At 46.8% G+C, this 23,425-nt stretch overlaps 2 long non-coding RNA genes across 2 annotated transcripts; one reads left to right on the top strand and one right to left on the bottom strand.

The window, feature by feature from the left end:
- Nucleotides 1-5,039: 5,039 nt before the first annotated feature.
- Nucleotides 5,040-15,832, top strand: LOC113599403 (uncharacterized). The gene is made up of 4 exons (XR_003420242.2): nt 5,040-5,111; nt 12,968-13,013; nt 13,737-13,843; nt 15,575-15,832. It is a non-coding gene; the product is annotated as an uncharacterized LOC113599403 (long non-coding RNA).
- LOC128313496 (uncharacterized) lies at nt 6,680-23,282 on the bottom strand. Its single transcript, XR_008294298.1, has 3 exons — nt 22,845-23,282; nt 11,537-11,755; nt 6,680-8,007 (listed from the first exon to the last, which is right to left on the bottom strand). It is a non-coding gene; the product is annotated as an uncharacterized LOC128313496 (long non-coding RNA).
- Nucleotides 23,283-23,425: the final 143 nt, after the last annotated feature.

Raw genomic sequence — 23,425 nt, 5'->3', positions numbered from 1 at the left:
TTTAGCCATGAACTATTGCTTGAGGGTCTTTCCTGGGGCTAACTCCCCCAGTACTCTGCCTGCCCCTTGTACAAACTGAGCACGCTCCGGCAGCCAGAGCATGCCCTCACGTCGACATGCAGGAAGCTGTTGTCCTGTACAGAGCTGTCTTCAGGTGAGTGCTGGGATCAGCCAAGGGAATGTGAGCAGCCATCAACCCTATCTGCAACCTCTCTATGCCTTACAGCTTCTCCGACTTCTCCACTGCTCTTTATCTCGTCGCATCCTGAGTGAGATCCCTAATTCTCTCTTCCAAATAATTAATTCTATCTTCTACCGTGTCCAATCCAGATATATTCTGTCTCCTCAGTTTATTTCGATGACCTTATTTCTCATCTCCAGAGTTTATAAATGGTTTTCATTTCTGCCTGTATTAAATTTATAATTTGTTTTTCTCTTTTTCTGGGTGGATGTTATTTGGAGAGCTTCAACATTGATTTTGAAGTCATTTTTAGATAATGATATTATTTTGCTTTTGTCTGTAGGGGAGTCATTCTGCCAGTTACTGATTTTGTTGGCATTACCAGCTTCAGCTTTCCTCATGTATTTTGGGATTTTAGTCTGTAGGCTTTTCTTAAGTGGGATTAATTTTTCTGTACTTAACCACCTTGCCTCATGGTTTCTCCCTAGACCTCAGGGGCCTTATCCAGCACCAGGTTTCACACTGATGACTCAAGATTCTCATCCTGTGACATCTCATCAGTGACGCCCAGTCACTGAACCTGAGTGGGACGTAGCCCTGGCCTCATATGGGGCTCCTTCCAGGTAGATGAAAGACAGTTATTCATTTATTAATTCAGTAACTATATATTGAGTGCATTCTTTGAGCCCTGTCTTTTCTAGGGGGTGGGAATACAATAAGGACCTAGACAGATAAGTATAAAAAAGTCTATCATTTATTATCAGTTAGTGACGAGTGCCGATAGAGAAACATAAAGCAGAGTAAGGGAGTAAAAGTGATGGAGGGAGGGGGTTCATATATATTAGGTTAAGTTGCTCGGGGAAGGCCTCTCAGTAACATTTGAGCAGAGAACTGGTCCAGCAAGTTATTCACAGACATGGGGGAAGAGCATCCCAAACTGAGAGAAGCACAAGTGCAAAGGCCCTGAGGTAGAAGTATGCTTGCTACATTCAAGAAACAGCGAGAAGTTCAGGGATCCGGCAGAGTGGGCAGGGGGAGAGGGATAAGTAGTTCTTCTTGAGAAGTGGTCTGGGGCCAGTTCCTACATATGGGGCCTTGGCACAGCAGTGTCTGGAGCCAACTCAGACTGGCTCTGGAGCACTTATTGTTTAAGCGATGTCATGCTGGAAGCTTGGAATTGGCCTTGGAGGGAGAATGCACACTACCATTAGCAAATGCTACAAATCAGGGCTCCCCACCCCTGAGAACCTATCGTTAAGTATTTACCAGCACACTGCTGCTTGTAGGCTCAGTGATAAATTTGTTCTAATTGGCATAAGAAGCCATTGGAGGGTTTTGAACGGGGGAATAATGTGATGTGGCTTTGTTTTAATAAAATCACTTGGAGAACAGGCTGTAAGGGTGTAAGAACAGAAGCAAGGAAATAGATTAGGAAGCTATTGCAGAAGACCAGGTGAAAAAGGATGGGGAATTTATGCAGAAAGGTCACAGGGGAGGAAGCAGTTTTAATTCTGTTTTCTATTTTCTGGTGTTACCTCCCCCAACGTCCTGTTTAGCCTGTCGATAAAGTGGGATGCCACTGGCTGGTAGCAACATATTTTCCTAGAAAGAGGATGGGCTTTGCAATCAGTGGGGCTGGATTCACATCTGGGATCCACTTCTTAATAGTATCTCTTGGGGAAATTATTTAATTTCTCTGAGTCACAGTGCCTTATGCGTAAAACTGAGAGAATACGTGGCAGAGTGGCTGTTAATGAGTGAGAAGTTCCTGTTTATCCTTCTTTCCTGGGGCACAGCACCCTGCCCCTCAGCACAGCACGCATTGTCCCTCTCTCTGTTGGCCAACGTCCTAGCAGCCACCAGAAGGAAACCGGGTCACCGGGTTCTCTGCTACCTGCTGGGTTCTCCCAGTTCCCAAGTGGGCCGCCAGTGCCACCTAGTGTCGAGTCAGGTTCCTGCAGGCCAGCCTTTTCCGTAGCATCTCTTCATTGTGCCTTAGCTCAAGGTTAAAGACTCCTTTGCCAGACAGAGTCAACAGCCGGTTAATTGTCCTAAAATACATTGTCTGGCCTGACAAACAAGCCTACTCTCTGCTGTCCCCCAACCCTCCTTGCATGTTAGTCTTGCTTCCATATCCAGATTGTGAAGGGCAGGACCTGTGTCTTCAGAATCCATTCCTGTTTCTTGAGCAATTACTTTGTGCTAAGCATTCTACTTTAATCCTTAAGGTGCTTATATCTTTGTTCCTTATCTGGAGAAATTGAGGCTGAGATGTAAATTGACTTGCTCAAGGTCCCTGGGTAAGCAGCTGAGGTAAGATTTGATTCCCGGGCGTCTCTCTGTTAGGTCAAGGTTTTTTTCCACCAAAGTATCCAGCACAAGTTGGGCAACCAGAAGATGCTCAGGGGTCATTTTAATTATTCACTCCTTTATTTTTTTTATGTTTATTTTTGAGAGCGAGAAAGAGAGAGTGAGCAAAAGCGGGGGAGTTAGACACTTGACTGACTGAGGCACCCAGGCACCCCCATTGTCTCTTTTAAAGTAGTAAAGCAAAGAGAACATCGAACAGGAGTCAGGAGACCCACAGGTTCAAAGTCTGTCACAAAAAGCTTTCTAAGTAGCCGTGGGCAGATCAATGCCCCTCTGTGGTCTTCGGCATCCCCATGATCATTGTACATAAGCGATGAATCACAGGAATCTACCCCCGAAACCAAGAGCACACTGTATACACTGTATGTTAGCCAAACGACAATAAATTATATTTAAAAAATAAAATAAAATAAAGAAATGGATTGGACTGGATGGTCCAGTAGCCTCCCTCAAGTCCTGATATTCAGCACTGGCAGGTTGAGAGGACTGGTTAACATTCTGGACACTGAGGCCACTGCCTGTATGAGACCCAGCTCAACTGCTCAATAGTTGCGGGGTCTTGGGCAAGTCCGTATTCCTGTCTCCATCCCCTTGTGTGCAGAGTGACGATAACGAGCCTGCTCACCCCCTGCCTCACAGGCTGTTATCTATTAGACCCTCTCAAACACTGCTTGGTACAGAGTAGGCAGGAAATTCCTATTCTTTAAAAAAAAAAAAAAAATGATCCTACCTGCTACTGAATTCTTTCTATTAAACCGTGGAACCAGATCACATGAAAGTCTTGCGCGTTGCAAACAGGGTTTTCCATTATTCAGTTCCTGCTAGCCCCAGCCCACATTCACACATGCGGCCCCAGATAAGGCAACACTAGAGGTCACACATCTGACAGTTTCCTCCTAAGATCACTTGGATTACAACTTAAACAAAACCTAGGCGCTTAGGACAAAATGAGGCCCTTGGACCATCGATGTGCCCTAAATCCCATCGTTCAAGATAGCTTGAAATCTGGAGATCTGAGTCCTAAACAAGGCCGCTCTGGGCTTCAGCTTCCCCAGGAGGAAACTGGGGGGTGGTCTAGTTGAACATTTATGAAGTCCCCTTTTATGGGCCAGGTACTGTGATAGGTTTTCCCACAGGTAAACCAGAAAATAGTGTACATTGACTGAGGGGCAAAGAACCCTTGCCCTCTCAGCCAGGTCATCGTGTGACAGGAGCCAGGCTGGCAGTGGAATGGCAAGTCCTCTCTATCCCATTCTTTGGGATCTCCTCCTGAACGGGCAGGTGAGGAGGCTGGAGAGTTTGCTCTGTGACAGGAAAAATTCCCTTCCCTTCTCCGAACCCAGAGGCCTCTGGAGCAGCACTGCCCAATAGAACTTTCTGGGATGATGGAAGTATTCAATATCTGTGCTGTCCAATACAGTGACCACTAGCCACAGGTGCCTTTGAAGGGCTTGAAATGTGGCTAGCGCAATGGAGGAACTGAATTTTAAATTTTATTTAATTTTAATGAATTTAAATTGAAATAGTGCCTTGTGGCTAGTGGTTACCATATTGGACAGAGCAGCTTTACGACTACGCAGCCTTTGGGCCTCTTCCTGGAGAGACGAGGAGGTAATTGAGACACAGGGAGACTAAGCAATTTGCTTTAAAGGCATCCGGCAACTCCACGGCAGGACTGAAATCGGAACCTAAGTTTTTTCTTATTCTAGGACCATTTTTTTCTGCATCACCACTGCGTACTTGGGGACTCCTGCCATGCTTTTCAATGGCTCCATGACTTCCTACGGGTTAAGTAGCCACCCCTGACTGCAATGCTCTTCTGCCCTACATCGGCTCTCTGCCTGGGAAACTCCTACCCATTCTTCAAGATCCAGTGCAAATGTCATGACCTTCTCTCCATCCCTAGCAGTCCCTTGGTCCCTCCCCATCTTCCTGCAGCATTCTGTCTACCTAGTTTCCAGAGCACTCATAGCGTGATTAGCTATTTATTTGTCTCCTCACTTGACTAGAATTCCCTAGAGGCACAGACAGTGTTTTATTCTTCTCCTTGTCTCCAGAATCCAGCACAGGAGACTGGTCAACAAACATGTGTGGAATCAACATACTGAATGGACTACAACCGGCAGCCTTCAAATGAAAACAGACCTTTCCCAGGAGATAAGGATGTAGGACTAGGAATCAGGATGCTTGGGTTCTTTTTTTCTTTTGAATTTTTTTTTGCTGTGAATTTATTTTTGAGAGAGAGAGAAAGACAGAGTACGAGTGGGGGGAGGGGCAGAGAGAGAGGGAGACACAGAATCCGAAGCAGGCTCCAGGCTCTGAGCTGTCAGCACAGAGCCCGACACGGGGCTCGAACTCGCGGACCGTGAGATCATGACCTGAGCCGAAGTCAGACGCTTAGCCGACCGAGCCTCCCAGGTGTCCCAGGATGCCTGGGTTCTGTTTGTGATGGGCTCAGTTGCTATGTGACCATGTGTAAACACTGCCCCCTCTCTGGGCCTGAGGGGGGTGGATCTGGCCATTTCTAAGGCAGGACACAGCCCCTTCTCAGAGTCTGAGGGTGAGCAGACCTGGAGGGGGTTTGCAGGAAGCAGTGTTTGGGGGTGGCTGCAGACTGGCAGGAGCAGCTGGAAATGAGGGCTGAGGTCACTGAGACTGAGGGGCTGCTAGGAGACGTCACCACGTCAGCAGCCACTGCTGGACCACTGGGCTGGGAGAGTACGTGGGAGCCCCGGACACGGAGGAGGGAGGCCTGGGACGGGAGCAGAGGTTGGAACCATACAAACCAGAAAGAGGAGAAAGACGGAACAAAACAAAATACTGACTGTAGAAAATCAATTTCTGGTCAGCCTCCCATTCATTCATTCATTCATTCATTCATTCATTTCACACATTCACTCACTGTTTATTCACAGATTTCCTGAGTTCAGGGGCTCTTAGATCATTAGAGAGGTTGAGGCCCAAAGTCAGGAGATGACTGATTCCAGGTCACATGGGGAGTTACTGGCAGGTCTAGAACAAACAGCCCAAGCGCCTGCCTTCTCAGTTATGCCAAACCGCTGTGCAACTGACAGCCAGTTGTGCGCCTCGCTGGCCGGCCCAGCACCCCCTCTGCGCTGTCACCTCCTCGGCGGGGTACCTGGAGAGCCCAGCAGTCCTGCCAGGAACAGCGATCTCTTTCAGGTAGCAAAAGAGCACTAGGGTGATCCTCAGCCGTGTCAGAACCTGGCTCCTTGTGGAGTGGGTTGATTGGATGAGCCTCGGACTCGGAGAAGTTGGTTCTGAATTCAAGTCCCTGGAGACTATCTTTTTTTTTTTTTCTGGATGAATTTAGAAAGTCATTCATCTTTCAGAGTCTGTTTCCTCATCCATAAAATGGAGATAGATAATTATCCCTCACAGGATGATGTGGTGAGGTTTAGATGAGATGATATGTGTGATCATGCATAAAAGGCATCAGTAACTGTCTTGTGAATAAATAAGATGGGACGTAAAATAGCAGCCCTGTCAGTGGCCGGCTGGCCTGGCACTCACAGCTAGGCCATGGCATTCTCCGAGCGAACATGAACGTCAACACTAGACAAGGTTGCAGTAACCGTGACACGGCAAGACAAAGATATACCACTCCACAATCACGCCTGAATACAGACAAAATCGTAAAAATGACCAACATCCTCCTCTCTCGGGAACACGAGTGATGAGGCGGCTTCTTTACCAATTATAGACTTAGTTCTCCATTCTTCCCTGTCTTAGATAAAAAGATACCTAATCACTGGATTGCCTCTGCCTTCCAACAGCACTTGGGGAGAGCCAAACTCCTGCTTGCAACCAGCCCCTGTCAGCACCCTCTGACCCACCCCAAGCTGCCACAAGGGGCTCCATGTCCTTCAAGCAGCAAGTAATACAAATCCAACTTTGCTTGACTACAGATGTGCTCCTAGTGGTCTTTTGCTATGGGGCATTAACAAAGATTTAAATAATGGGAGTTCAGCCCCCATGATAGAACAGCAGAGGAACACTCACACTCACACACACACACACACACACACACACACACCATGTATGTATCTGTATATGCATATGCATATACATTAAATATATATTAGCTTTTTGTCTGAAGGATCTTTCCCTCAAATCATACAGTATGGGTGACTTACTACTCTGTTTATAAGTGAAATTGGCCATTTGGTCTCACAAGGCTCTGGTAAAATTTGGAAAATAACCATCATAGGCAAGGAATGGAGACACGGGAGTCAATATTTATGGAAATTTTACCATGTGCCAGACTTCATCTCATTTAGTCCTTACAGCCATTCTGTGTGTGTACGTGTTGGGGGGGGGAAGGTACAGTATTGTTCCCTGCAGTTTACAGATTGGGAAACTGAGGCTTGCAGAAGCTCGGTAAATGTTTGGCCAGGATTTGAAGCCCATGCTCCTTACACCCAGCCAGTGAGCTCCTCTACCCTCCCAAGGAAAAAGGGATGAGCAGAGCTGGGCCCACTCTGTCCCCCTGTCTCTGCATGCCCTGGCAACCAGGCCCCCTAAATCTGACTTTTCTCAACCCAGAGACCCCACAGTCAGGCCTAATAATTAGTCTAAGTAAAGCATAATCCATTAGCGATCAGAAGCCCTTAGTGCATTCTCATTTTATTAGTGGGGAAACTGAGGCCCAGGGAAGTAAGTCCCCTCCCCTACCTGGGCTTCCTCTGGCGGTTGCCATAGGGACAATGCCACATGTCCCCTCCCAACTCAGTTTTCAGTGATATCCCTTTGGTAGCTTGGTATGAGTATTTACACCGTGGATATTGGAAAATGCTATAAATCAGGGTTTTTGTTTGTTTGTTTTTATTCCTTCTGAAGAGAGCCAGTTAAGACATTTACTAGCACACCACCGGCTTCCTCCTTTCTATAAGGAAAAGGAATCGTAAACATGAGTGGGGATCTGTTTGGGAACAGCTCCCATCAGACTGCAGGCGAACTGAACCTCAGCCTGGCATGGCTGTGATCTTATCACTAACATCCATATGCTTTGTGATTTATTTGTGTCAGAACGATCTGAGGGTCTTGATGAAAATGCTTCCTGGACACCACTGAATCAGGCGCTCTGGAGGTAGGGCTCCAGAATCTGCGTTTCAACAGGTCTCCTCAGGTGACTTACTGGCTCCTGAGTTTGAGTACCACAGCTCCACATCCCCACTGCCATATCACATGATGCCTCAGACACAGAGGGCAGAGTTTACGCCCACAAAAATATGCAGTTCAGCCTCTGTACTTGAATGCTCACCATGTGCTAGCTGAGGGCGCGTGAAGACAGTCCCAGGTCTTCTTCCGGCTTCCCTGTCTCTGAGGCGATGTAGACAGCGCATGGGTGCATTGACACTGGAATCGGGCAGAATTCCAGCCATGTCACCTCCCAGAGACTTCCACGTAAGTTTGCTGGGAAGTTCCAGTAGAATCTATTAATACATAGAAAATGTACAGCTAATTGTTAATCATCCCAACGATTTGAAGCAGAAGAATTGAGTTACAGTCCTGGATATGGTCTCCACTAGATGTGTGATCTAAGGCAAGTCCCTTCACCTCTCTGATGTACAGCATCTTTCCTAGAAGTTTGTAAGACTCAAAGGAAATAACACTGGGAAAATGGACTCATTTAAATAATGCTAGATACACATTTATTTCCTTAGCTCCCTCACCTTTGCAGGTGTGCTTGGGACTGTCTCCCTCACCAGCCTTTGAGCACCTCAGAGCGAGCCCTGGGCTCACCCATCTGTCTGTGTCCCACACATAATAAGTATTTCCCACAGGTCTGTGACTGAATATGAAGGTATGACCTACAGATTGATATAGACAGATAAAGCCTCTCTCACACAGATGCACATCGATACTGGTATGCAATTATTCATAAAGAGGTGACATGGAATTATAAACAGAGCACAGGGCTTGAGGTCAGGAGTTTCGAGTACTAGGGTGGGAAACTGTATCTACCACTGCATAATAAATTATCACAAATTTAGGGGCTTAAAACAATACGTATTTACGATCTCACAGATCCTGTAGAGCAGGAATCCGACTGTAGCTTAGTTGAGCCCTCTACCTAGGGTCTCACAAATCTGCAGTCAAGGAGTTATCCAGGGCTGCCATTTCATCTGAGGCTCAACTGGGGAAGGATCTGTTTCCTCACTCACTCATTCATTAACAGAATTCAGTTCCCTGCAGCTGTAACACTGAGAGCTTCACCTTCTTGCTATCAGTCAAAGGCTGCCCTCAGCAACTGGACTTGCCTGCAGTTCCTTGCCATGTGGGCCTCCCAACATAGGCATCCCACAAGACGGCGGCTTGTTTCTTCAAAGCCAGCCGGGGACTTAGAAGAGACAGACTCCAGTGAGATGGGTGCTACAGTTTTTAAGTCATGTAACCGTGTAGCCACTCATGATAATGTATACTCCATCCTTTCCATCCCCTTTGCTATATTCTTTCAGTTAGAAGCAAGTCCCAGACCCTGCCCACACTCAGGCGGGGGGAGTTACACAAAGCCGTGAATGCCAGCAGGTCCCTCCACCACAGGAATTCAGATGAACCTTATGAAGGATCTTCCTTGTAAAGCTGGCAGACAGTAGAAGTCTGAGAAACCTTCTAACCATTTCACTTTCCAAAGGAGAGAATGGAAGCCCAGAGAGACTGAGTCACCAATAAGTACACAGCAGAATCAGACTGGAATCTAGACCCCCCTGACTGCCAATGTCCACTATACTGCTTCTCTCCCTGCTTATTGTCAGGACTTTGGGGGCAACAGACAAAAATTTATGATGCTTTGAAGATGTAGCTCAGTGGACATTGGAATGTCACGGAACACCTACAGAATAAATCCAAATTCTTAGCATGACATTCAAGATCTTTGGACTACCTGGCCCCACAAAGCTTTCTCATCTCACCTTTTACTATCCCCCCTGGTATGTTCCATCACAGAACTATTTGCAGCTTTTCTACCCAGAATGCCATTCTCTTTCTATGCCTAGAAAACAAACAAACAAACAAACAATGAATAAGTAAACCTAGAGTCCCAGCTCAAATGCCACCTTCTCTGTGAAACCCAATTCTTGTAGGCAGAATTAACCACTCCCTCCAATCCGCTCTCTTAGGATTTTGTTCAGGCTCCTGTGCACCCCTTTGCATAGGTATGAAAGTTGTTTTGAGTTCTATTTTCTCCTGTGAAACTAGGATCGTAGAGAAGGGTGATTAGAAAGATGTGAAACAAATGTGGTTACACGAATCTATCCTGCCAGCTGGCCTTGTCAAGAGACCACCACAGCCTGTCCTGCCGAAACACCACCAAGGCTAATGAGAGTATTTATTTCAAAGTAGATGTCTCCAGAAGCTCACTGCAAGTCGAGAAAAGGCTAGCTAGATCCCCACCCAATTACATTTTCCTCGGTAGTTCTCTTAGCCCTGTGCTCTGATGGGTAAAGCTTTACTGATTGATTGAACAGAATTGGGCAGAATTCAACAGTTGTACTTGATGTATACAAAAGGCTAGCCTATTGTAAGAGTTCAGGTTACAGAGACAAATAAGACAAGAAGAGGGCATGGAAAATCTAAAGCACATGGGCTTTAGAATCAAAAAAGTTTGATTCATCTCAGTTCTATGACCTGGAGCAAGTAATTTAACTTCTCTGACCTTAGTTTCCACCGCTAAACAGGGGATAACAATGTATACTTCCTAAACAGTGCTGTGTGGATTACATGAAAGGATATGTATGCCTGGCACATGGCCGGTGCAGTGCCCCTGACCCATCCACAGGGAATGACTAGCTACACGGCAATGCTTCACATCGGCTATGATGAACGCTGATAGTAAGTGCTGGGAGAGCAGAGTGAATTGAGAGACTCATTCTACTGTGCAGAAAAGGAGGGACGGGCACCTGGGTGGCTCACTGGCTTAAGCTGCCCGCTCTTGATTCCGGCTTAGGTCATGGCCTCACAGTTGGTGAGATTGAGCCTGTGTGGGGCTCTGTGCTGTCAACACACAGCTCGCATGGGATTCTCCCTCTCCCTCTCTCTCTCTCTGCCCCTCCCAACTCGTGCATGCTTTCTCTCTCTCTCTCTCTCTCTCTCTCAGAATAAATAAATAAACTTAAAAAAAAAAAAAAAAGGAGGAAGAGGCTTCAAACAGGATGAGCAGGAATGGCCAGGAGGACATTCCAGGCAAAAGGCACAGCGAGCACAGAAGCAGGCTGTCCTAATACCCAGTCTTGGTTTTGTCTGCTTCCAGATTAGGCAGCCTCTAGACCCTGAAGTTAACAGAGAGGTAAGACAGCATCTTCCTTCTGTGACAGATGACTGACATTTTTATTTCTTTGCCATACCGGGGAAAGTGCCTTCTCTCTCAACCAGAAATATGAGATAATCCAATTTGCAGCTAACTTAATGCTGAGAATTGAAATGCACTGAATTCTAAAGTTCTGATTCTAAGAAGAATGTCAAATGAGGCTCACTCCCAGTGCCTGCGATACAATTTTAAAATACATTTTACGGACTGTGATGCCATTAAATTGAGACATATTAGAACCTGTGTGTGATCGAGTTGCTGTGGGAATGCTTAGAACCTTCCAACATTTTACATCCATAATTGCATGACCTTAATCTCTTACACCCCCAGAACTGTAGAATGTTAGCTATGGAAGACCCCACTGAAGTTTGACCTCCACATCTTCCTGATGGAGAAACCCGGGCCAAGACATGGGGAATGAAACTGCCTCAGGCCATACAGCAGAATCCTTAATTTCTGACACTGGAATGTAGGCCTCTCATTAAGCCCAGAGCTCTTTCTCCTGCATGATGGTTACCTACTCCAGAGGGGCTGTTAAAAGTTCAGGGTGGGTCTTTTCAAGTTGTGTATTTCAGTATGTTTTGAAAAGGTTTCATTTCCTTTGGGTCCAATTGGCTGTTTTTAACAAGGTCGATACTAAAAAGGTTTTATCATACCTCAGGCTCTTGACCATATCCTTAGTACTTAGGTCCTGAAGGTGATAGAATCTTAAAGTAGAAAGGGATTTTAGAGGTTTATCTTGTTGTCTCCCCTTCCACCAGAGAAATAGCCTTCTTGAGCACTTCCTGTAGTATGTTCAATTCTCCCAAGGAAATTTATCCTGTCGTGTGGCCAGGACTCCATGTTTCAGCGAGAACTCTGTTTCTCTGTCTACTCTGCCCAGAAGAGAGAAGGAAGGAGAGGGTGCTTACTTACTGAGCACTGTTTGGGTACCAGGCACATGTATGGGGGGCTTAAATATATCACCTCATTTAGTTCTTAAAACGTCTCTGTAAAGTAGATGTGATCATCCCAATATATGAATGGGGAAAAAAAAAAACAACTCAGTGAGTTTAAATAATGTGCTCAAGTTCATCCACAGTAAGTGGAAGAGCCAAGCCCATATGTAACTCTTTGGAATGTCCCGTCTCCCCTGCCTTCTGTCTCTCTTCCATAAAGCCTTTCAGCACGCCACACTACAACATCCTTTCATAATAAAAAAAAAAACAAAAACAAAACCCTGCCTTTGATGGCTCTTCAATACCCACTCGAGGTAAATCGTCCGAGCTCTTTAGCTTAACATCCAAGGCCCTTGATGATCTGGCTCCAGCTGGACTTTGCAGGCTCGCTTCCCTCCACTCTGCCAGCACATCCGAGGTTTTCCTTGAGGATGCCTTTCTGCCTGCACATGTCGCGCTCGCTGCCTGCCTGCCCTTCCGTTCTTCCTCTGGCCTAAAGCTCCACTCAGCTATCCCCTCCCTGGTGAGGCCTTCCAGGCTCTCTGCAGCATTATTCTTCTCCGCTTTCCCCCAGCACGGCATACACACCCCTTTCACACCGTTCCGGTCCTGCAGGGGCGGGGATCGTATTTTACTTTGCTTTGCATTCTCTGCTCTTGACATGTGATGGTAAATACTACAGATATTCATGGAACCGAACTGAGGCTTAATCCTTTCCTGGATGTCAGTCCTTCAGTTACTTGATGACCTCTCTAAGGCCTGCCCATGCCATTTTTTTTCCTAGTTATTTCTTCTCCAGGCCAAATACTCCCAGCTCCTCCAGCTGTTTCATGTAAAGTCTGATTTCCAGATTCTTATCATAGTGGCCATTTGCTTCTGGGTGACAATGTCAACATCCCTGTTTTAAAATGTGATGCCTATGGGGCACCTGGGTAGTTCAGTCGATTAAGCATCTGACTTCAGCTCAGGTCATGATCTCACAGTATGTGGTTCGAGCCCTGCATGGGGCTCTGTGCTGACAGCTCAGAGCCTGGAGCCTGCTTCGGGTTCTGTGTCCCCCCTCTCTCTCTGCTCCTCATGTTCTGTCTCTCTGTCTCTCAAGAATGAATAAACATTAAAAAAAATTTTTTTTTTAAATGTGACACCTAGGACAAAACTTAGAAGTCTGGATGAAGTCTGGTTACAGCAGAACAAGGTAAGAGGATTCCACCCTCTGATTTAGATGTAACGTTTCTTTAACCATTACTGTGTGCCAGGAACCTCTCCCTAGTTTATTTTCTTGCACTCCTGCAATGATGTGACAAGGTGAGTGCTATTTTTCCTGTCTTATAGATGAGGATACTAGCCGTCTGGTAAGGTACTTTGAAAGCACATTAACTTAAAGTCACAAGCCCAGAGCACAAAGTGAGCTTGTGGCCAACTGATACCTTTAGCTCATTTTTATGTCTACTGTGGGCAAGTTTTTTGTTTTTGTTTTTGTTTTTTTCTAGTTGTAACCAGCTAGTAACAGGCTTAAGAGCAACTGAGGACAGAAAGAACCAGTACCTCTAGAAGGCTGTGGAATCACAGCACAGAGAAAAGACAGGTTGGATTAATGACCAACTTCCTAACAATAACAGCCTTTATCTAGGAGCTCAGACAGAGCCTGGAATTTCTCAGCCACGTAACTTCCTGGAACCATTTTTATTTGGTATTTAATGGAAGGAAAAAGAGAAGAAGTGTCTTACTAAACAGTGAGATTTGGGTTCAGCACTCCTCTGCAAAGCCCTGAGACCACCAGAATCTGAGCGGCCAGCCTGGTTGGGGCCCTGTGAGTTACAGAGGAGGCAGTAAGGAGGCTGGTCTATGGCCTGGGCCTGTGAGGACCCCACTGCACACATCATTCCATAAATGTCTACTGAGAATACCTGTGTTCCAGGTATGGTGAGGGGCTGGGCATGAAATGAAGAATGCAGAGTCAGTTCCAACCTTCTGGAGCTTATCATCAGGGAAGACAGGCACAGAAGCAGATGTGCACACGAGGTGGTAAGTATAACGAGGAAAGGATGTGCCCAGGCCACAAGGGGAGCACAAGGAGGGACATTTAACCTGTCCTGGGTGAGGGTGGAAGACAAGGGATCAGGGAAACTGTGGCTTAACTGATGAGCAGGAGTTAACCTGGTGAGGCAGGAGGAGGAGTCAGAAGAAGTTCCAGGCGTGAGCAGAGGCAGATGCATAAAGTTCCCATAAAGTGGAAAAAATTACAAGTAGTTTCGTGTTTAATTACACTTCAAGAGGCTGGGGAGTATCCGGGATTATTAGGTGTATGTTGTGTGTTAGACACTGCAATAAAACACTCACATACCAAACACATTATTTCAGATCATTAACTCACTGTGTGACCTTGAGTGAGTGAATGCCCTTCTCTGGGCCTCACTAGTAAAATGAAGACTAGATGAATTCCAAGGTGCCATCTCATCTCGGGTCTGGCATGACCTGAGGGGCAGGCATTCTAATCTATGGTCTGTCTGCCATGTTTACAGAAACGCTAGTCGGGTTAATGGAGCACAATGGCCCGGCTTTCCCAAGCTACAGGCAGCGTATTCAGCAGGAAGTAAATTCTGTTCGTCTTGAAAATGTTTACCAAGCATCTAATGTGTGCAGGATTCAGAAAAGACAAAGATTAAACTTGCTGTCTGGCAGGGTGGGCTACGATAAATGCCATTGGCAAGGGTCAGATGGTGAGCTGTAGGGAGCTCAGGGTTGGGAGAGATCAGAGCCAGCTTGGCTTCCTGGAGGAGAAGGCATTTGTGATGGGCCCAGGGTGCACAGATTGTCAGGGAAGAGGCTGAGCAGAGGCATTCCAGGCAAGGGAAGCAGCAAGAGCCTGACAAGCCAATCAACAACAGTACTTCCGCATCCCCCACCAACTGCCCCACTCCCCCCTGCACGTCCTCTGCTCACCCCACCCTACCCACTCTCAGGATTCTTAACTGACAGTTGAGACTCTCCAGAACAAAGCCTCCTTCTCTCTGTCCAGCTCACTGACCCATGCTGCTCCTACGTAAACCTCTGCTCCAGCCACACAAAGCTACCTGCCATTTCTTAAATGCTCCCTCAGTTTTCTGTCCCTATCTCACTCTGCATTTCCAGACAAAGCCCCCTTCCCCAATACTCTCTCCTCTGCCTCTCACTTTCCTACCCATCATTCAAGGTCCACCTAGAATACCACCTCCTCTATAAATCTGCAAGTCTATAAATCTACAAAGCCTCCCTGAATCTCTTCCAAACACTGCAACATTTTGACTGCATTTCCCTCCTGGCACTGAGCCCTTCCTGCCTTGTACTGTAATACCTTTCCTTGTGAACCGTAAGCTCTGTGAGGGGAATGCCATGCCATGTGGGTGTCTCTCCCAAGGGTCTTGCACAGGGGCACTCAGTGACAGACCGGATGGGCAGCTCCCCGGCACACGCACAGGCCGTGAGCAAAGTGGTCAGAGGGAGAGGTTAAACAAACCTGCGTTTTGACCGGCATTTAAGGGGACCCGGAGTTCTGTCACCATTGGCTATCCAGCCGGCATCATAGCCCTAGACTTAGGTGAGGCATGGAGCTCGCCAACAGCCCCCGCAGCTCACTCTGTTATCCAGTCCTCGTAATTGCTTCCAGGACGTTCAGGGCTCCTGGTGAGTCTGATCAGAAAATTTCCAACCATTCTTCTGATGCCAAACTTAGTATGCAGATGAAATCTGTGTAAAGTGCCCATTTAATGATCTTAGGCGGCCTCGAAGTCGAAGAGGAGTCACAAAGGGCCAACAACCAAAAGAAGGTTTGAAAGGGAAAACATCCACATCAAGAAGGAGACGAAGAGTCTGACGCGTCTCAGTACACCCCACCCCAGCCCATCCCCACTTTCTTTAAGCACCAGAAGCCATCTCTTCCCTTTCCTTCACCAACTCTCCCTTGGGGCCGCTGTCCTCCCAACAGTGAAAATAAAATGTCAGACTGTGAAAGTAGACAACTGTTCCCTTGATTGTCAGTCCTGAAACAAGCATTCTTTCCTGCGGTCCCTTATGGAGGGCTCTGCCAGGTTCATTCCTTAATGTAATATATAAAACAGCAGGCTTGGGGTTTGCTAGCATTCCTTCTTAAAAAAAAAATTTTTTTTTTTTTTGCCGATTTTCTTCCCTCTGTTACTGCTGCACCTTTGGCCTTCTGCCCCTGTGAGACCCTTTCCAAGGGTGTCCTCACAGCCCAAACCCACTGTCCATCTGCCCCTTGGTTTGAAAACTCCTTACATCTCCTTTTTAGAAATTCCAACTTGAAACAATGAGACCTGTGATGCGCTGTGCCCTGGGGCACTGAGTGGAATAAACGGGAAGTGTTCCCCTAAGGTGCCACAATGTGATATACTTCATACAGAGATATTCAGCAAGTGCCAGCACAGAGGAGGCAGCAATGAACTCTTCCTGGAAAGTGTCAGAGAAGTTTTGACCTGGAGATAAATAGAAGCAGGAATCCAAGAGATGATAGATGCCCTTTTTTTTTTTAATTTTCTTGGCAAACATGCAGGGAGAGCTCCCTCCGAAGAAGTCTTGTCTGGGACATTGGAGCTACAGGTGTGAATAAGGTTCCTAATCCCAAGAAACCTTCAGCCTAGAAAAGGAATTTCGAAATGTACCCTAATAACGGCAAGACCACCACATATCATGCCATGGAGTTACGGAACAAACCGTCAGCGGAGTTCACAGAGACTGTTTAAGAGAACGTTTCTCCCTGGATGGAGCACGCAGAATTCTAAGATGGCCCCCAAGACTCCCAGCCCCTGGTCCATGCATCCTGCATAATCAGAGACAGAGCATCTGATAAATTTTACTCCTGAGGTTCGATTTATGTAATGTGGCACGGTTGCCCTCGGGTAGGGAGGCTACCTGGGCTGGCCTGACCTAATGACAAGTTTTGTAAAAGCTCAGAGTTTTCTCTGACTGTTGAAGAATCAGAGAGATTGAAAGAGTGAGCAGGATTCAATGTGAAAGAGATTCTCTGTTGATCAGATGGAAGGGGGGCCATGTGGCAAGGACCTGAAAACAGTCCCCAGTTGACAGCCAGCAAGGCAATGGGGACCTCAGTCCTACAACCATAGAGAAAGGAATTCTGTCAAGGAGCTGAAGGCTTGTGGCACACACTTCCTTAGTCAAGCCTCCACATAACATGGTAACCGGCCAACGCTTTGACTTTAGCCATCCGGTACTCTGAGCAGAGAACCCGGCCACACCACTCCACTCCAGGCTTCAGACCCACAGAACTGTGAGCTAATCAATGGTGGTGTTTTAAACTAAGTTTGTGGTAATTTGCTATGAAGCAATAGGCACTTTCAGCACTGTCCTCTTGTTGGCTGTTTACATCCCAGCTTCCCAAACTGTGGGCTCTTTGGATTCAGGCTGTTATCTAATTATCCTTGTAAACTTAGGCTACTGATAAGACGGGTACTCCCTAAAATTCCATCAAATGAATGTTTAAAGGAGACTCCGGGATGCAGATCAGGATCTGAATACACTCTGTGCATTCCCTCCCCCCAGAGATGGGGAGACTGATCCCAAGCCCAATGCGCAGACGAGCGGGACCCGAAAGTTACCATGTTTTAAGTAATACCCACACCCTTCTCCGCAGGGCTCTTGGGATTTATATTTCACCAAAGATCTTAGCTATAGGTGAAAGCCAAATATATTTCAAGTCCTTGAACCTCATCTATTCATTTCCTGTGAAACATTGTTTTTAGTATGAGATTAAAAAACAACACGATGAACACTTGTATACCCTCCACCTAGCTAGCAAATAGTCAAAACTCCCTGCTTACTCTCCCTGATGGCTTTCCCAACCCCAGGCCCCTAGAGATCACCACTCCCTGGAATTTGTTACTGTTTCCGCGGTTGTCTTTATATTCTCCTACATGTGTATGTGTGTCCCTCAACAAAATTGATCCCGTTTTGCTTATTTTTAAACTTTATATAAATGGCAACATACTGCTTATCCTTTTTTTGTTATGCTATTTCTAAGCTGTTTTCATGTTATTACATGTAGCTCTAGATCAGGGGGTTGGCAAATTTTTCTATGAATGGCCAGAGAGTCAGTATTTTAGGCTTTGCAGGCCATAAGCCCACTGTAGCACAAAAGCAGCCCATAGATAACCTGACTGGGTTCCAATAGACTTTTATTTTCATATAAGTTGCATGTGTCATGAAAATATTAGTCTTCTTTTGATTTTTTTTCAACCATTTGAAAATGTAAAAATCATTCTCACTTTCTGGGTCATACACAAAGAGAAGATCAGGCCAGATTTGGCCTCAGGACCAAAGATTGTTTGTCAATCTTGCTTTAGATCATTCATTCTTTTTTTTTTTTTTTTTTTTTTAAGTTTACTCATTTATTTTTTGAGAGAGAGTGAAAGAGAGTGCTCATGAATGCACATAATGGAGGGGCAGACAGAGAATCCCAAGCAGGCTCCACACTGTCAGCACAGAGCCTGACGTGGGCCTCAATCTCACGAACTGTGAGATCATGACCTGAGCCGAAATCAACAGTCAGATGTTCAACCGACTGAGATGTTCAACCGACTGAGTCCAGGTGCCCCTAGATCATTCATTCTTATTGCTATAGAATATTCTGTTGATTTTACACCCATTAAAAAAATTACCAAATATTTACCAGGCTCAAGAAATATAGTAGGCACTGTTTTAGATCAGACATTGGTCCTGCTCCTAAGAAATTTACCGTGTAAGTAGGCAAGATAAGACTTGTTAACTGATAATGAGGTAGAAAGTGAGAAAGACCCTAATAGAGGTTTGAATGGCCTGCCACGAGAGCCAACAGGAATGGAAGCAGGAGAGCTCATTTCATATATGACCAGTGGTTGAGAAAATGGGCTCTAGAGACAGGCGACCTGGGTTCCCATCCTGACTCCACAATTTCCTAGCTGTGTGACCTTGGACAAGTTTCTTTACTTTCTGTGCCTCAGTTTTCTCACCTGTGAGATGCAAATTATAGTCATGTTTACTGCGTAGGTTAGGAAAATTAAATTGTCACAAGAATTAAGACAGTACATGTAAAGCATGTGGAAAAGTGCCTGATTCACAGTAAGTATTACATAAATGTTATTTTTTTATTATTCAAGCCGGAAGATCATGGAAGGTTTTGTGGAGGCTGTATTAAATCAGAGTCTTAAAAGATGGGTAGAATAAGGACATAGAGAAATGGAGAGGGAGGCATTTTAGAAGACAGGGCAGTACATGGAAAAGCCCAGAATAGCAAAGGACAAGTGTAGAAAACTACCAGTGAACCATATAAAGGAGAATGGAGACAAATGGATTTAGAAAGGAAAGTTGTGGCCAGATGATGGAGAGTCTTGAGTTCAAGGTTAAGGCGTTGGACTTGTCCTGTAAGTACTGAGGACTTACTAAGTTTTAGGATCTGGGGACTGACATGATGCTTCCCGTTCCTGGCAGCTGCAGGAGACAGGTTTGAGAGAAGAGTCAGAATTACATTACAATTCAGGTTGCCTGGGTGGCTCAGTCTGGTGGGCATCCGACTTTGGCTCAGGTCATGATCTCATGGTTCATGAGTTCGAGCCCTGCATTGGTCTCTGTGCTGACAGCTCAGAGCCTGGAGCCCGTTTCAGATTCTGTATGTCCCTCTCTCTCTGCCTCTCCCCCGCTCATGCTCTGTTTCTCTCAAAAATAAACAAACATTAAAAAAAAAAATTAAAAAAAATAAGAATTATGTTACCACTCCAACAGTCCAGAGAATGAGGCCTTGACTAGGGAAGGTAAGGGTACTTTGGAAATGGATTGGATATGGAGGACAGGGAGGCATTTTAAAAAGTATTACCATGATGGGGCACCTGGGTGGCTCAGTCGGTTGAGCGCCTGTCTCTTTATTTTGGCTCAGGTTGTGATCCCAGGGTCTTGGGATCAAGCCCCATGTCAGGCTCTGTGCTGAGAGTGTGGAGCCTGCGTGGGATTCTCTCTCTCTCTCTCTCTCTCTCTCTCTCTCTCTCTCTCTCTCTCGGGATTCTCTCTCTCACCCACTGCCCCTCCCCTTCTCACATGTATGCTCTCCCTCTCAAAAAAAATTTTTTTGAACTAAAAAAGAAAAAGCACTACCATGGCTTTAAGACTGGGTAACTGGGAGGATGGCCATGCCATTGCCTGAAACAGGGGACACAGATAGAAAAGGTTTAGGATGGAGAGTCATGATTTTGGTTTGTAACCCATGAAGTTTAAGGACTCCATATGGAATTGACTAAAGGAACTGGGGCTGAGAACAAAAAGTGTTGGGGGAGAGGGCTGATGATCTAGACTAAAAGCTTTGGGTTAATCCTTCCAACAACTTGACGTGATTGGTACGTGATTATCCCCCCTTCTATTCTAGAGAGGAAGAGACTGAAACCAGAGAAGTTAAGGCTAACCCCACAGTTCATAATCAACCACCCCACTCTACTGCCACTGCAGCTGGCTTCTCAGGGCTTCACCCTAGGACAGTCCCCCAGGGCCTTACTCAGAGACTATATGATGCAATTCCAGGAAGCCTGGACTATCTACCTTCCTGACTTTAGCAAATGAGAAGCAGGTATGAAGGGGATGGACATAATGACAGCAAGATAAGTGGCAGCTAAAACCCAGAAACTTTAAGAAACCATCTTGAGAACCCGGAAAGCATAGCATTCTGGGGCCATTTGTTAAGGTCCTTCACTCTTCAAAGAGTCCTTCACTCTTCAATAGTCCAAGAGGATTTCTAAATAATAAAGCCTGATACTGCTACCAATTCATGTTCATAATGAATCAAGAAAATGATTTTTTTTCTGTATACTTAGGATGGCGAAGAGGTTTCTAATACACCTTTAAAAGATTTTCATCTGGTATGGATACTTTTTGCTTTTTCTTTTCTTTTTTTCTTTTCTTTTCTTTTGAGAGGGAGAGAGAGAGAACACGACTGGGGAAGAGGGGCAGAGGGAGAGAGAGAGAGAGAAAATTCTGAGCAGGATTTACACTCAGCGTGGAGCCTGATGCCGGGCTCGTGACCCAGGATCATGACCCCAGCCAAAATCAAGAGTCTGACACTCAACTGACTGAGCCACCCAGGTGCCCCACTTTCCTTTTCTAATGTTAAAGGAACAGACTCTCAGCACTCTGGGGGAACTTCTCTTCAAAAGCAGCTTTGCCGACAGCAGAGGTTTTGAGGTTTTGATTCGATTGTTTCTCCTCTCACTGTCTAAAGAACTCCACAAGTATGTGAAGGATACCCTTTAGAGGACCCTCTGCCAGGATTCCCAGGCCTACTCAGTCTGTCATAGGAACTCCTTCCCTTCCTCTCATCTTCCTCCCTGACTTGCTTCTCAGAAAATAGGCAATAAGAGGTAACAGCGTGCTGGGGTCAGAAGAAGCAGTAGCATCCACAGCAAACATGAGCAAAATCCTCGGGACACAGGGCCCAGTGGAAATAAAGGAATAAAACACTTGCCGTCAGGTGGTGAGGCGATACCAAATTAGGAATAAAAAGACCAGAGTCATCTGTGTCCCAGCGCTGCTGCTTAGCTGCCCTGCACTCTCCTGTTATTATCCCTCTGCCTGGAATGCCAGTGCCTTGTGAACATACCCCTCAAGGCCTGGCTTGGGTCTTGAGAGCTCCTTCTGAACCGCAAATCTGATTAAGTTACTCCCCTCTTTAACACTTTAATAACTTCTCAGTGCCTGTAGCAGGGGTATTTGTGAACCTTGTGGTCTCAAGACCCCTTTCCACTCTGAAAAATTATTGAGGACCTCTAAGGGGCTTTTTTATGTGCAGTTTGTTGCTTCCATCAATATTTACCATATTAGAAATTAAAACTGAGAAATTTCTAAATCTGTAATTAATTTAAAAATTACAATAATCAACCCATTACGTTAACATAAACACACTTTTTTAAAGTGTTTATTTCTTTTTGAGAGAGAGAGAGAGAGAGAGAGAGACAGAGCGTGAGCAGGGGAGGGGCAGAGAGACAGACACAGAGTCCGAAGCAGGCTCCAGGTTCTGAGCTGTCAGCACAGAGCCCGATGTGGGGCTTAAACTCACAAACCATTAGATCATGACCTGAGCGGAGGTCAGAGGGTTAACTGACTGAGCCACCCAGGCACCCCATCATAACCACATTTTTAATGAAAATTATATTTTCTGCAAAAAAAAAAATATTAATGAGAAGAGTAGAATCTTACATTCGTGCAAATCTCTTTAACGCCTGGCTTAAAAGAAGACATCTGGATCCTAAAGTCTGTTTCTGAATTTAAGTTGTTGCAATATCGTATGTCCTATATTCTATGGAATACTTCTCTGTACACTCGTGAGAGAATGGGTGGAAAAAGCAAACTACATTTAGCATTATTCTGGAAGTAATTGGGAGCTCACGGACCCGGGAAAGGATCTGAGGGACACCCAGGGGTGCCAGGACCAGACAATGAAAACCACTGGCCTACAAGGTAAATTCTAAGGTCGACACACAAGGACATCCAGTGTCATTCTAGATCGACAAGACCTCGTCCCAGGTTCTGGCTTCCTCTACCTGTCTAGCTTCAGCTGCATCATCACCATTCCCGCGTCTCCCACACTCCTGTCACACCACTCACACCAGCCAGTCATACGGTGTCATGTCTTTATGCCTTTGCATACAACCTTCTCTCCACCCGAAATTAGCTTTCCCCTTGCAGGCTCTTTCAAAAGCCAACTTGGATGTGTCGCGCCTCCTGTGATCCACCAGGAACAGAGGTGACCGCTCCCCGCAGGCAGAGCACAGGCTTCGATCAATGTCCACGACTGAGTCATTCACTGGCTGGGTGACCTTGGACAAGTGGTTTCACCTCACTCTAGGTATTATCCGGGCTGGATGCGGCTGTTAACCCAGAGGAGTGTAGCAGAGGGCTAGTGGGCACTGAAAGAATGACCTGGCTCAATGCGGGCTTGTTGAATGGGTGAGCCATCAGGGCCCCGTGGGAGCTTATACTTAACTAAGCATCTACTTACCAGGTCCCTGCACTGTCCCGTGGGCTTTACAAGCATGAACCTCACGCCAGCCCCTTGGATGAGAGATGAGAACCCTGGGGGAGAGGAGCGAGGTCACTCGCTCAAGGTCATCCATCACACAGCTGGTCAGCAGCAGGGCGGGGACTCGAGCCCCGGGGCGCCTCCTCTGCGCCAGCGGCGGCGCCCTGCGTCTGCAGGGCTTCGGGGACGAGACCTGGCGGCTCTTGGGCCCACCGTGCCGCCCACGGGCGCCTGCGCCGCCTCGGAGCGGGTGACCGGCGGCGGAAGGACTCGAACCCGAGCACGCAGCCTTCGCCGGGCCTCAGTTTACCCGTCCGGGAGATGCGGCGCGGAGAGACGGGCCCGGCGCGGGCCGGGCCCCCGGGCGGAGGGCGGGAGGCGGCCGGGACTAGCGGGGCCGGGCCGCTCGGTGGCGCCCTCCCCGCGCAGCCCCGCCCCGCCCCCCGCGCGCGGGCCCAACGGCCGCGGCGCGCGCCACCCCGCGACGGGAGGGGAGGGGCGGAAGCGGGGGGCGGGGCCGGGGAGCCGCCGCCGCCGCCGCCGCCGCCGCCGTCGTCGCC

The sequence above is a fragment of the Acinonyx jubatus genome, chromosome C1 (genome assembly GCF_027475565.1).
Source record: "Acinonyx jubatus isolate Ajub_Pintada_27869175 chromosome C1, VMU_Ajub_asm_v1.0, whole genome shotgun sequence".
NCBI lineage: Eukaryota > Metazoa > Chordata > Mammalia > Carnivora > Felidae > Acinonyx > Acinonyx jubatus.
This window is presented reverse-complemented; position numbering and strand designations above follow the sequence as displayed.